Source organism: Mandrillus leucophaeus, unplaced genomic scaffold (genome assembly GCF_000951045.1).
Source record: "Mandrillus leucophaeus isolate KB7577 unplaced genomic scaffold, Mleu.le_1.0 Scaffold256, whole genome shotgun sequence".
In the NCBI taxonomy this organism is placed as follows: domain Eukaryota; kingdom Metazoa; phylum Chordata; class Mammalia; order Primates; family Cercopithecidae; genus Mandrillus; species Mandrillus leucophaeus.
In genome coordinates, this window is record NW_012102654.1 from 2,714,095 (window position 1) to 2,730,086 (window position 15,992).

Consider the following 15,992-nt stretch of genomic DNA (forward strand, 5'->3'; position numbering starts at 1 on the left):
CCCAGGGAAATGAAACTTATGTGTGCACAAAAATTTGCACACAATGTTTATAAGCAGCTTTATTTGTAACAGCACAAAATTTCAAACAACTCAGATGTCTTTCAGCAGGCGAATGGTTAAACACACTGTGGTACATCTACACAATGGAATTCTACTCAACAATGAAAAGGAACAAACTATTAATAACAATTGATAGATATCAATAACAATCTGGATAAATCATCAGAGCATGATGCTAAGTGGAAGAAGCTAACTCAAAGGCTTATGTACTGTATGGTTCTATTTATATAATATTCTTGAAATCATAAAAACTATAGAAATGGAGATTAGTGAGGATGGGGGTGGTTATAAAAGGAGTACATGAGGGATCCTTGTAGTGATGGAAATGTTTTGTATCTGGACTATTTCAGTGTCAATATTCTGGTTGTAATATTGCACTTCTAATATTGTACTGTAATATTGCAGTTTCATAAAATGTGACCATTGGGGGAAACTAAGTAAAGGGAACATGGGATCTTTCTGTATTATTTACAACTGCCTGTCAATCACAATTATCTCAAAATAAAAAAAATGCAGTGGAAACGGACTACAAGAGGATATATACAATAATTGCAACTATGTAAAAATATGGGCACAGTAGGGAAAGAGCATACAAACTGAAAATTCTTTGGAGTATAATTATAGAGAATTTAGTTTCCTAAAATTTAAAACCATTATTCTTTCACTGCATCTTTTATAATTTGTCTAAGGTCTTTGGGACAGCATTGTGCCGACTGTTTCAATGTTTTTTACCAACATATACAAATACCAGGTTTCAATTTTTGTTGCCAAAGGAACAAAAAGTACACCCAACTTAATCTGTCCATCTATGAGTCATATAAAATCTCTAAGCCTTGGTTTCTTTGGAAGATCAATAACATCTCTTCCACCTGCCTCACCGCATTGTTAAATGAGGCTCAAAATGGTAAGGTGCTTCCAATCTGAAAAGCCATTGGAAAGCCAATGCGGTACGTAATTGCAAAGTGGTCCCCCGTGTTAGATAGCCAATGTGCAGAGTTTCATCACCTAAAATTGACTGAAGCAAGGAATTAAATTTATCTAGTGTTATGGGCCAAGTTGCGTCTCCCTGAAATTCATGTGTTTAAGCCCTGACCTTTAGTTCCTCAGAATGGGATTATGCTTGAACACAGCGTTCTTAAAGAAGTAATTGAGGTTAAATAAATCTATTAGGGTGGGCCCTAATCCAATATGACTGGTGTCCTTATAGGAAGATTACGACATAGACATGCACAACCATGTAAGGACACAGGGAGGAGATGGCCATCTCCAAGCCAAGGAGAGAGGCCTCAGGAGAAACCAACCCTGATGGCTCATTGGTCTTGGACTTCAGTCTCCAGGGCTGTGCAAGAATAAGTATCTATTGTCGAAGCCATCCAGTACGTGGTACTTTGTGATGGCAGCCAGGCAAACTAATACATCGACCTTGAATCCTCCATTAAAGGTTTGACTGTTAGCAAGCTATGTCCAACAAAGGGTCCCTCAGCATACTAACATGGATGTAACCTGGCCTTGGAATCAAATCACCCCTGGCTACAATTCTGTGTCTGCCACTTGTGAGCTGTGTGACTTGAGGAAATAACTTCCGCCTCTGGACTTTAGGTTCATCACGTATTAAAGGTGGTTCCTTCCTCCCAGGGTTAAATAAGGATGCAGTGAGACTGAATTAAATGAAGGGATGCTTATGAAGGCCTTACCCATACAAGGTACTGTGTGTATTAGCTTTCCTTCCTTATCTTAAGGATTGTGTATCCCCAGATAAATCGATACCATCTTCACTCATAGAGTCCCTGGTACTTTTACACATGTTCACATTTTCATATGATTTTCAACTTAACCAGTCTTTGGTTTAGATAAGAAGAGTGGGCTGAGCGCTGTGGTTCATGCCTGCAATCCCAGCACATTGGGAAACTAAGGCAGGAGGATTGCTTGAGCCCAGGAGCTCAAGACCAGCCTGGACAACATAGTGAGACTCCTTCTCTACAAAAAAATAAAATTATCCAGGCATGGTGACACATGCCTGTGGCCCTAGCTACTTGGGGAGCTTAGCTGGGAGGACAGCTTGGGCCTGGGAGGTCAAGGCTTCAGTGAGCTGTGATTGTGCCACTGTACTCCAGCCTGGGCAACAGAGCCAGACCCTGTCTCAAAAAAAACCAACCAAACAAACAAAAAAACTGGTAAACAGAGAAACCTAAATGATTTGGACAAAATACAGAGCTAAATGGTAGAAGAGTCCAAAATCCAGGCTTCCTGGCTTTTCTTTGACCAGAAATATGGAAACTCCTAGAGTGGAAAGAGGCTAACCCCATGCAGGATAAGAACTTCTCTTGTTGGAGGCTGTGTCACAGGCCATGGTCACTCATATTTGGCTAATAAATCTCTTCAAGTATTTTACAGAGTGTGGCTCTTTTCATCAACAATGTGTATGGAAGGGACAGAAGTAATTTTTCTAATTTAAATAAAGGGTATCCCTGCCCCCCAAATCCATCCAGATTCATTCTTCCCAAACACGAACTTCATTCTGTTTCTTTGCTATCTAAGATCCTTCTCTTACTCTTCTTCTCTGATGTTGGAAAGAAATTGCATCCAACTCGTTCCATCTGACCATCACCTCCGCACGTGGTCAGCCTCCAGCTCCTTGTCCAGCCCTTCTAACAACCTCCCTCCACCTCGCGGGGCTCACTTCCCAGCTCACCCCTTGGCCACACTCACTTTCACCTTCAAGCCTCTGCTCTCACCCTCCCTCCCTCCCCTCCTCTCCATGCAAACTAAGCTTGAGACCAGCAGGGACTGCCCAACCCCCTCTTTATTTTTTATTTGAGGAAGTTTTCGCTCTTGTTGCCCAGGCTGGAGTGCAATGGCATGATCTTGGCTCATCGCAACCTCCGCCTCCCAGGTTCAAACAATTCTCCTGCCTCAGCCTCCCGAGTAGCTGGGATTACAGGCACGTGCCACCACACCTGGCTACTTTTTGTATTTTTAGTAGAGATGAGGTTTCACCATCTTGGCCAGGCTGGTCTCAAACTCCTGACCTCGTGATCTACCCGCCTCACCCAAAGTGCTGGGATTACAGGTGTGAGCCACTGTGCCCAGCCAAGGACCCCCTTTTTTAGGGCCCATGCCCCGACCTCTACTGCCCCAACCATGGGAAAAAAAAGGAAAATTCTGAGTTCCTTCAAAGGGAAGCTCCAAGCGGCTCACTAGCCCAGAGAGGCAAATATGCAACTTCATAAGAAGATCATAGTAGCCTAAAATTATAGGCAAGGGAATTTGGAATTCAGAGATGTTTGGTTTCCCTAGATGAACCAAGATATATCTTAACAAATGTCCCTGGATCCCCCCACCAAGGAACCCCACGTATGTACAGACCCGCTGACATGTAGACCTCAGATACAGGGAAACTGAGGACTCAACCCTGACCGTCATTCTTTGCTCTAATTTCTTCCTGAGGGGCTTGGAGGGAGTCACATCCGGAGCCAGTTAACATTTTTTTCATCTGGCCACACATTTTTAAGCAAAGCTTCTCTTCCTTAACCAATTGTAAATCAGATAATCTTTGACTCTACGACCTGAAAGCCCCCACTTAAAGACATCTCACCCATTTAGGCCAAATCCAACGTGTAAACTCCAGGTATTGATTTGCAATTTTGCCTGTAGCTTTTGTTTTCCTGAAATTAAACCCTGAATTTTCCTGAAATTAAGCCCTAGGTCAGGGTTTAAGCAATAGCTACCTGGTCTGCCTTGCTTGGCGTCCCGCAAATAAAAGCCTTCCTTTCCATCCCTACGACCTCAGTGGGGACTTCCGGACTTTCTGCATGGGGCAAGCGGACCCCAGTTCAGTTCTATAACCACCTTGCCTATTCAAGGCCAATTTTATTCCACTCCGAAGCCTCCCAGACAACAGCAACTCCCCCATTTCCCAACCCTCTGTGCCCCTATTTCATTAATCAATTGACCTCAACTGGTCCCCCGCCCTGCCCCCACCCCCAGGACTCAGCAGCTCCCACCCTGCCGCAATCACTTCCCCCTGGAAAACTTTCCAAATAAATCAGTAAGCCAGGACCTGGGGCTTTTGCTGGAAAGTCAAATGACAGAATATGTTTGAAGACTCTTTTTCATTCAAAAATAAGCAGGGATGTTAGCTCAAGACACACACACACACACAAATTCCTTCTTACAAGGCAAACATTCTGTTTTATTGGATCTAATCAGATCCTCAGGATGTAGACCTAAGAATAGACATCTGTACTTCTCTCTCAACACCAGAGGTAACTGGGTGCCACCCTCCAGCAACACTGGGGCATAGCTGAGCAAAAGGCGGAGGGGAGGGGAAAGGTCAGGGGTCAAAGGTCACTAGGCACCTTCACACTGGCCAAGATGAACACTGGAGAACTATTTCATAAAAGCAGATCATAAAACAGCCTTTGGTTCCCTCATGGAAATAATATTGTAACTGGAAACCGATTCAGCACCATAAATATACTGAAAGCAAAGACATCCCATCTGTATTAGTCTATTTTCCCACTGCTATAAACGACTACCTGAGACTGGGTAATTTATAAAGAAAAGAGGTTTAATTGACTCACAGTTCTGCAGGCTCAACAGGAAGTATGACTAGGAGGTCTCAGGAAACTCACAATCATGGCAGAAGGCAAAGGGGAAGCGAGCACATCTTCCCATGGCAGCAGAAGAGCGAAGCAGGAGGCGCCACACATTGTTAAATGTGCAGATCTCGTGAGAGCTCACTCATTATCGTGAGAACAGCAAGGGGGAAATCCATTCCCATGATCCAATCACCTCCCACTGAGGCAGGAGAATAGGGAATTAGGGTAACCAGGTGTTAAGGCAGACGCAGGTGCAGCCAGTTCCAGGCAAGATTGGGCAGCACACAGGCCACATCCTGGCGCCTATGATAACAAGACAGGAGTTTCCACTTCAGCCTCTGATTGATCATGGGCCAATCCTTCACAGGGTGTAACCAATTGAAGGCCTCTCAAGGGCACCTTGGAGTGTTACCAAATTCTTTTAGCCTAATACAAACCCTAAACAACAATGCAACCCGAGGGCTCTTCATCTGCTTGCTCCAGCCTGTTCCCACTCTGTGGAGTGCACTTGTACTTCATAAATCTGTGCTTTCTTTGCTTTATTCTTTTGTTGCTTTGTTTGTGCTTTTTGTTCGATTATTTGTTCAACACGCCAAGAACCTGAACAACTCACAGTCAAGACCTTCCATCTGGTAACACCACCAGGCCCCTCCTCCAATTCAACAGGAGATTTGGGTGGGGACACAAATCCAAACCATATCACCATCTATAAATCAGTTCTTAAATTACTTACAAGAAAAACCTACGCAAGAATTGGCATAAATATACCATACATGTTAATTAAAAGAGAGGTTCCGTTATATACTCATAAACACATGAATATACAATTCTACTATCAAATGTACTATCATAAATGTTATCTACTATGAACACATTAGCTATCATTGTAAACATGGAGTGAATACTTATTTTCCTTGCCTTCTTGGCATTTGGACAAGTTCTGTGAAGATGATTTGCAAGGTCCAGGTTTTCTAAAAACGTCCATTGAGAAAGTTTGAACAGATGTAGCAAAGAGAGTGATTCATCTTAGAATACTTGGTCCAACTTAGAACAGCCTCAGAGCCTCATAGGTGACAGGTGGGCAAGTAGAGGTGGCAAGAAAAGCATGGAAGCCTGAGACAGTGCCCAGAATTATTCTGGAAGGAGAAGAGAAAGTAAAAAGTCATCCAAACATTAGTGAATTTTTTGGCAGGTGGCAGGGGGAGAGGAGGACCAACATGGGCGATGGCCACAGATACTGAGGTGGCTGAGTCCCACATTCACTGTGAGATGGTTAATGTGACACGTCAACCTGGCTGGAACCGGTGCCCAGTTGTTTGACCAAACACCAGTCTAGATGTTGCCATGAAGTTATTTCTTAGATATGATTACATTTAAATCAGTAAACTTCCAGTAAAGCAGACTACCTGTCACGATGTGGGTGGGTCTCATCCAATCACTTGGAGACCTTAAGTGCAAAGGTCAAGGTTTCCCAGAGAAGAAGAAATTCTCCTGAAGATTGCAGCAGAGAAACCTTACCTGAGTTGCCAACCTGTTTTGCAGAATTCACACTCAGGACTGCAACATCAACTCTTATCTGAATTTGCAGCCTGTCAGTCTCCCCTGCCGGCTTCAGACTTGCCAGCATCACAACTGTGGGAGCCAATTCCTTAAAAGAAATGTAGGCAGGTAGATAGGTAGGCAGGTAGAGAGATAGGTGATAAATATATAGATAGACGGATGATAGATGATAGACGGATAGATGCGAGAGGAAAAGAGAGAGAAAGATAAGTATCTTTTGTTGGTTGTTTCTTTAGAGAACCCTGACTGATACAATCTTCTAGCATCTTGAGCCAAGAAGGAAACAGTTGTGCATAGAGTGGCCTGGACAGCAGAGAAGCTACAACAGATGAGGAAAACTGTGGCCGAGAACTCCAGTTCACTCCATCCCTGCCTCACTTTCCCAAAGGCAATAGGAGCCTTCTGAGTTCATGGGACGGCCCTGAACACCAGGCTTTTCAGAAGTAGGAGCCATCCACCAGAATCACTGCCCAAGCAAACTATCAGAAAAAAATCAGGCAGGGCATCAAAAGTCCAGAATGAAACCATGGACGCTTTTTGTGGGTCAATCAATGAATTTGGAATGAGGCCAGTTCACCTTTGTGAGCCCCAGGGGTCATCAGGCCAATGCTTCATGATCAACCATGTGTTTAGCGTAGAGCCAGGGCTTTGGGGGCGGAAGGCCTGGTTGCCTCGATTTCTGGCCTCTGGAAAGAACAAGGACAACCTGTGTTCTCATTTGTAAAATGAAGATAATTTTGACCCGAGGCTCACAGGGTGACTGTGAGCACTACATCGACCGCCATGTGCTTCCTGAGCCAGAATACTAAATGAATAAAAACTGAAGCTAGTGGCTCCTTATAGCTCAGAGCTATTTTCTGATTTTCTTTTTTCTTTTCTTTTCTTTTTTTTGAGACAGAGTCTCGCTCTGTCACCCAGGCTGGAGTGCAATGGCATGATCTCGGCTCACTGCAACCTCTGCCCTCAGGGTTCAAGCAATTCTCCTGCCTCGGCCTCGCGAGTAGCTGGGATTACAGGCCCGCGCCACCACGCCCAGTTAATTTTTGTATTTTTAGTAGAGATGGGGTTTCGCCATTTTGGCCAGGCTGGTCTCAAACTCCTGACCTCAAGGGATCCACCTGTCTTAGCCTCCCAAAGTGCTGGGATTACAGGCATGAGCCACCGTGCCCAGCCAGCTCAGTGCTATTTTCAAGGCAGCTCCTAGGACACCTCCCACAGGGAAAATAATCCTCTTTGGTTGTGAAAACACAGGACTTCTTGTAGGGGTCCCCCAAATCATAGGGAAGTAATTTTCATGTCTTTGAAGGATATGAAAATTAGACCCCTCAGGGGAAAATACGGGCTGAGAGACAGTGGCCAATCGTGAGGTCCCTGATGAAGAAGGAATTGGATTCTGGCAGGTGACGCCTCTCTGCAGGACGAGGACAGGAGTATTGCTATTACACCCTCCAAACAAGGAGCCCCACAAACCTTAAGATGGGAGAAGGAGAGCCTCGGCTGCTGCAAGACAATGAAAGCAACCACGCACTTCAAAATTACTAACATGCTTCATTCCCACATTGATGCCCCAAAGCATCGTTAGACTATCTTTATTTTTTACACATAAAGAAACTAAGGCTCCAAGAGACTCGGCCAAGGTCCCCCCATTGTGAGAGGGGGAGCTGAGACCCACGCACAGGCACGTGAGTCCCTCACCTGCCCCTTCCATGACACCTGTGCCCTTGTTCACAAGGTCATGAGGTGACGACTCCATGCTGGGGTCTGAAGATCAGTGAGACAGACAAGGCTCTAAGACAATACACAAAGATAAAGGTAAACAGGTCAATACTTTTGTTTTAGGAAAGGGCACCTTCGGAGAATGATCAAGATGAACAAAACTTCCCGCCCTCCCGGAGCTTTTCCTAGTGAGGAAGACAGACATTATATCAGCACAATTTCCATCTACCGTCAATCCCTGAAAAAATAGTAAGATAAAATAGAATAGAATAAGATAAACCAGCAGAACTGTGTCGTCTTATGAAGAAGTGCAGGAGATCCCAGGAACTTGTGAGAGGCAGGAGTGGGTTGGGGTGAAGCAAAGGCTTCAGGGAAGATGTGAGGTTAAGCCGAGAACCGACAGAAGTCCAGGCCGGGGCATACACGCCCCTGAGTCCATGTACACAAAGCCAAAGGCCAACAGGACCAATTGTACTCCAGAGACCCGGCTTAAACCATGCTGATATTAAAACATGGACACGCTATGGCTCAAAGTGTGGAAATCTGTACATATTTGGGATTCAATAGGAGCCCTCCAAGAAATCCCCTGCTTGGGACTGGCCCCATTATGACCTGTTCACCTTCATCCGCCACAAATCCTGTCGGTCTGATCCCAACGCAGCCCTCAAAGCAAATGTGTAGGATCCAGGCACACGGACTTCAGTCTGCTTGATTTCAAAGCATGAAATCATTGGCTGTTTTCCCCAGAGGCTACCTGCTCAATACAGCTTTCAAGCTGAATGCCATCTCCCGTTCCCTTGGGTGAAGGCTGCATAGCGTGAGGAAGTTCAAACTGCTGCCACTTCCTTCCCTTTTCTTTCCATCCTAAAGGAAGCTGCAGCCCCACATTGGCTGGGGTCTTTGCACCTCTCTGAACCAACTAGAGGGAGTGCACGTAAGTGCCAAGAAGAGAGCAGAGGGAGATAAGTAAAAGTGAAGTGCTTGTATGAGAAGCTACAGACAAATCCGTGATAACATTTAAAAGTCAGTTTTAATTCTGAGAATGTGGAAGTCAAAGCCCATCTGACGTCAGATTGAATGAATAGATTAAAAATTCAATCAGCAACAGTAGAGACTTGTCAATGATTTCAAACGCCCCTCCAATCCCTTCTGCGTGGGCAGCAAAGTGAGCCTGGCAAAAATGCAAATCAGATTGTTATCAGTCCCCTGTGTAAAACCCTTCCATACCCACTCACAATAAATCTCAGACTGCTCACCATGGCTTCTGGGCCTCAAGCCTCTTTTTACCCCAGCTCGCTGCTTTCCAGACCCATCAGCCTTTCAGCTCCCACACACACCACACTTCCTGTGCCTTTGAACAGCTGCGGGCGGTTCCCACTGCCTGAGGCATGCTTCTGCCTGCTGGTAACTTTTGCTTACCTCTCCACTGAGAGAGGCCTCACTCAACCATCCCATCTCAGTCATGCTTTCCTGGATTAGTCTCACCTTGATGCTTGTGTATCTCCTTCAGTGCACCAAAGACAGTTTTGGTACATATTTTGAGTTTAATGGGAGCCCTCCAAGAAATTCCCAGCTTGAGAGTGGCCCCATCATGACCTGTTGACCTTCATCCGCCACAAAACCTATAGGCCTGATCCAAACCAAACCCTCAAAGCAAATGTGTTTGTTTATGCAAAGTCCTGTCTCCCCAACTAAAATGTCAGGTTGCAGAGAGCAGAAGAGGTCGGGCCTTTGTAGCTCGCTGATGAATTCCTGTTGAGAGACACTTACCCATGAGCTGCTCAAGTTCCTGCACATCTTGAGAAAGAGCTGTTACTTCTGGGGTATCTTTTCAAGGATGTCTGTATGGTGAAAACCTGTGGTAGACAGAGTATCTCCTTCCAGAGCAAGTCAGGTGCACGTGCTGTCCACTATCATGAAAACCACATCTCCTTCTGGAACGAAGGACAGGCAGGCTTGCTGCCTGTGATTTATGAAACTTAAAATAGCAAATATAAATATCAACCGAGCAAAATGGTATTTAGGATGCCTGTACATAGGGAGTAACAAACACAAAATTCACAATGACGTCAGCCTCTTGCAGGGAGGCCAGGGGATGGAATCTGTGAGAAGCCGCTGAAAGTTTCCATGCCATTGGGTATGCTTCTGCCAGCTGATACCCGTGGACTCTCAACTGAGAGACGCCACACTTGACCATCTTATGTTGGTAGCATCTTCCTGGGTTAGTCCCACCTTGACACCTGTATATGCATAAAAGACAATCTACTGTATATACCATGTATTATGTAATATATACATAGTATATGTAATATAGGAATATGATAACATAGTAATATATAATCTACATATCCATTGTAGATAATATATACATATTATATGTCATCTATATTATTAATATATATCACACATATGTTTATACACATATAATATACATAAGTGGTCCCCAACCTTTTTGGCAACAGTGACCAGTTTCATGGAAGACGATTTTTCTTTTCTTTTTTTTCTTTTCTTTTTCTGAGATGGAGTTTTGCTCCTGTGGCCCAGACTGGAATGCAATGATGCGATCTCGACTCACTGCAACCTCTGCCTCCCGAGTTCAAGGGATTCTCCTGCCTCAGCCTCCTAAGTAACTGAGATTACAGGCACCCGCCACCATGCCTGGCTAATGTTTTGTACTTTTAGTAGAGACAGGGTTTCACCGTGTTGGCCAGGCTGATCTCGAGCTCCTGACCTCAGGTGATCCAACTGCCTTACCCTCCGAAAGTGCTGGGATTACAGGCGTGAGCCACCGTGCCCGGCAGAAAGACAATTTTTCTGTGGACAGCGGAGTGTGATGGTTTCCAGATGATTCAAGCACATTACATTTATTATGCACTTTATTTCTGTTCTTATTACATTGTGATATGTAATGAAATAATTATATAACTCATCATAATATAGAATCAGTGGGAGCCCTGAGCTTGTTTTCCTGCAGCTAGACGGTCCCATCTGGGAGTGATGAGAGACAGTGACAGATCAACAGTCATTAGTTAGATTCTTAGAAGGAGTATGCAAGCTAGATGCCTCGCACACACAGTTCACAACAGGGTTTTTGCTCCTATGAGAATCTGACCCCACCACTGATCTGACAGGAGGCGGAGCTTGGGCAGTAATACAAGCGATGGGGAGTGGCTGTAAATGCCAAAAAGTTGTGCTCACACGCTTACCTCTTTCTGTGTAGCCTGGTAACTAACAGGCCACAGACCAATACCGGTCTGTGGCCCGGGGCTGGGGACTCCTAATACAGAGTACATAATATGTAACAATGTCCTAGTTGTTAAGTTGGGTGGTAGTCTCACAAGTGTTTGTTTTATTATGTGTCATAGCCAATATGTAGTTTAAAATATCACTTCGTGTTATCTAATATTCCATCTGATAGTTTCAATAGTAACAGTGGCCATTTCAAGGTAGTAAGATTTAGGCATGATTTCCTTCTCCCATATAAGTTTCTGAATGTTCTAAGTTCTTTTCAAACAATAACAGATTATTTCTAGAATCAGAAAACATAAACTTTGTAAAATATATGAGAAAAATGTATATTGGCAAATTAAAAATGGAAATGTGAAGACCTTTCCCATTTAAGGAGAAGAAGAGTCATGGATGATTTTTCTACTGATGTGTTTAGAGACGTGAAGATCCTCTGTAGTTTTGGCTTTCGAATCTCTCCGCCTGCTGTGTTTCATGTACTTGGAGCACTTTTCTCATTTCCAGTCTCAGACCGGAAGGAAGTTAGCGTTGAACTACACCCCAGTGAATACCTCAATTCTCTGGGAAATTGAATTTTTACCTGGATGGAGAGAGGCAGTCCATGGAGACTGATAATGCATGGCCCCAACCCTGTGCCCTAGCCCATCCACAGGGGACTCAGGCTGGCTGTGGTGCAGGCATGGAGCCCAGAGAGGCTGGGTGTTTTAGGGCAGGGAGACCTTCCCAGAGAGGGCAGGGCCAGGGACCTAAAAGAACCCTGGGAATGTCACTGGGATGTTTGGTAGATTAGAAATCATGGCTACAACATTCTCAAGCATCTCCTGTCAGGAGGAGGTATCTAGTTCTCTGCCTCTTTAGTCTGGGCGGGTCTTGATACTCGCTGTGGTCTCCTGAATGTGGTACAAGCAGCATTGTGTGTGTTCCAGAACTAAGAGGACTGCAGCTTCCATTTCCTCATCCTTTTTTCCCAACTACCATGTAAAGAGGTCCAGGCTCTCCTGCTGGAGGGAAGAGCCGCACGGAGAGTGAGACCTGCAGGATGAGAGACCGTAGGGAGGAAGATGCCATAGGAAAGAGACCCATGCATGACGCCGCAGCGGACAGTCAGTACCAAGGCTCCATCTATGTGAGGGAGGTCATACTAGGTCCTCCGACCCAGTTGATCCTGCTGATAACACTTGGAGCGGAGAGCTGAACCCACTGAGCCCTGCCTAAATGCCTGACCCATAGAGTCATAAGCCATAAAATAGTTCTGATTAGCTAGAGTTCCAGGTGCTTTGGACCCAGCAACAGATAACTGATACAGGCTGATAGAACAAGGAAATAAAAATACATCTCAATTAATTGAAAAGTTTGCAGGACCCACTATTAAAAATTAGACAGGAAGTCAGACTATAATTGGGCCATCTGACTCTGTCTGTCAACTCATCCAAAAAAAAAGCAAAATCCGGCTGGGCATGGTGGCTCACACCTGTAATCTCAGCACTTTGGGAGGCCGAGGCAGGCAGATCACAAGGTCAAGAGATCGAGACCATCCTGGTGAACATGGTGAAACCCAGTCTCTACTAAAAATACAAAAAAAAAAAAATTAGTTGGGCATGGTGGTGTGTGTCTGTGGTCCCAGCTACTTGGGAGGCTGAGGCAGGAGAATTGCTTGAACCCAGGAGGCAGAGGTTGCAGTAAGCTGAGATCACACCACTGCACTCCAGCCTGGTGACAGAGTGAGACTCCATCTCAAAAAAAAAAAAAAAAAAAAAAAAAAAAAAAAAAAAAAAAAAGCAAAATCCAACAGCAAATTCTTGAAGGATAATCTTAAAGATGAGAGAGAGCGGCTTATGAATTTTATAAGGTGTGTCATACAAAAGGCCTTCTAGAATCCTCTTTGGACTCTCTCTTTATCAATTACTTGTCAGTAACAGCAACTTCCAAAAGTCAGTCTCTCCCCTTCTCTGTCTTCACACATATACACATATGCACACCTGCATGAGCACACAGACACACACAGGTGCACATGTACACACATCATATTAGGCTGTTCTTGCATTGCTATACAGAAATACCTGAGCCTGGGTAATGTATAAAGAAAAGAGGTTAAATTGGCTCATGGTTCTGCAGGCTGTACAGCAAGCATGGTACAGGCATCTGCTTAGCTTTTGGGGAGGCCTCAGGGAGATTTTACTTGTGGTGGAAGGTGAAACGGGAGCAGGCACTTCACACGACCAGAGCAAGAGCAAGAGGTTGGGCGGGGGGCATGCTACACACTTTTAAACTACCAGATCTCATGACAATTCACTCACTATCACAAAGGCGGCACCAAGGACATAGTGCTAAGACATTCATGAGAAATCCACCCCTATGATCCAATCACCTCCCACCAGGCCCCACCTCCAACACTGGAGATTACATTTCAACATGAGATTTACGGGAATAGATATCCAAATCATATCACACATATACAAATGCACTTGCACACACACACAGACATGCATATACACATGTTCACATATATACAAATGCACACATACACACACGCACGCACATACACTCACATACGTGCATCCATGCACACACACGTACACTCGTGTACATGCATCCACACACATGTGTACACTCATATACATGCATCCACACACATGTACATGCATCCACACGTACTCATGTGCCTATGCACATACACGTGCATGCATGCACACACACAATTCCCTACCTCCCTGCCACGTTGCTCTACCCACACTTCCTCTTCCATCACTGACTGTCGTCTGTGTTGCAGTGACCCTCCTTATTCTCTAAAGCCCCCTCTTCTTCTCCAAGTCCTCTTCCTTTGTGGAGAGCAGCTACTTGGAATTCTGATGAATCAATTCTCCATTTATTACATATTCAAACCACAATAGCCACCCTTGCCAAGTTCCTCTTCATTTTTTTTCCCTGCAGATTCTACGGTCCAATGCCAAGGAGCCCTTTCTGTTCCAGCTCAAATGCCACATTCTCAAAACATTTTTTTCATGCTTCTCACTCCCACCCTCCATATCAACAGCCCATGGAATGAGCTTCTGTCTTTGCTGACCTTGGGGTTATCCTCCTATCTTGTTCTACACAGGTCTGCCTCTCTTGCTAGTTTATAACCTGCTCGCGTCAAGTACTGGGTCTTATTAATCTTTGTAACCACCACAGGCTCTAACTCAGCACCACACACATGGCAGGCATTCAATGATATTTGTCAAATTGAATGTAATTTAAACTAGGTCATTCATTCAGGTCTGTGCCAGGAAAAAAAAAAAAAGTCACGTTTTCTGAGATAAGCTGGGGTCACTTGCATATCAAGTCAGTCCAAACTGAAAGTAACATCAAATGACAAATAATTTTCTATTTCAAAACTAGAAAAGTAATGGATTTTGTCTGGAAAATAAGGATAGGAATGATGTTTTTCCTTTTACTCTTCAGTGTTTTCCTATATTTTGTAAATAAATGTGTGCTCATTTTACAATAACAATAAATTTTTACATGAGTAACTCAGAAAACAGAAATCATATTATCATTTATGACATTATGTCCACTGGATACTTTCTTTCAAAGTGCTCTGAAGGCAGATATACTCGTTTCTTCAGCCTGAAAGAATCATTTACCAGTTTCCTGATGCTATCAGCTAAGTATTCCGCCGAAGAGGGAAAAATGACGCTTGGTCCAGCTCTGTGATAGATGGAAGTTAAGCATCTGAAAGCCCATCAACCCACACGCCCAGCTGACCAGCTTCCTTGTCTCCAGCTGATCCTTGGAATTTAATCTCAGTCCCAAATTTATAGATTAAATTCTCCCATCACATCCCATCTAGTTGAATTGTCAAAATGACTCTAATTTTGTTCTCTTTGACAGGGTCTTGCTCTGTCGCCCAGTCTGGAGTGCAGTGGCACAATCATAGCTCATTGCATCCTCGAACGCCTGGGCTCAAGCAATCTTCCTGCCTCAGCCCCTCAAGTAGTTGGGACCACAGGTGTGCGCCACCACACCCGGCTTTTTTTTTTTTTTTTTTTTTGTGTGTGTTTTTTGTATAGATGGAATTTTATCATGCTGCCCAGGCTTGTGTCAAACTCCTGGGCTCAGGCGATCCAGCTAAAATTGCTCTAATTTCATTATTTGAAATCTTTTCAAAGTTAAACTTCCAGAAACACCTCTATTTCTATTTTGGGAGACTGTGTCTTGACCTTTCCTTAAGAGAGTCTAAGGTTGTCTTTAAGTTAAAATAAGATCATAACTCCTCAACCGAGCATACAAACCGTTCCCCTCGTCTAGCCTGCACTTTCAGCTTCTTCTCTGGGTGTTCCCTGGAAGCCTGTTTCTCAGAGTTGTCGGTAGAGCACCTGCATCAGAATCACCTGAGGGCCGGGCGTGGTGGCTCACACCTGTAATCCCAGCATTTTGAGAGGTGACGGCGGAAAGACTACTTGAGCCCAGGAGTTCATAGGCCAGCCTGGACAACATGGCAAAACCCCATCTCTACCAAAAATACAAAAATTCGGCAGGCATGATGGTGTGAGCCTGTAGTCCCAGCTACCCAGGGGGCTAAGGCGGGAGGATCAACTGAGCCCAGAAGGTCGAGGCTTCAGTGAGCCATGTTCATGCCACTGCACTCCAGCCTAGGCAACAGAATGAGGGCCTGCCTCAGAAAAAAACGGGGGTGGGGAGAAAGAGAGGAAAGAGAGGAGAGAGAGGAAAGAGAGGAGAGAGAGAGAGGAAAGAGAGGGGAAGGGAGGGGAGGGGAGAGGAGAGGAAGAGGAGAGGAGGAAGTAGGGAGGGAAAAGGAAGGAAGGAAGG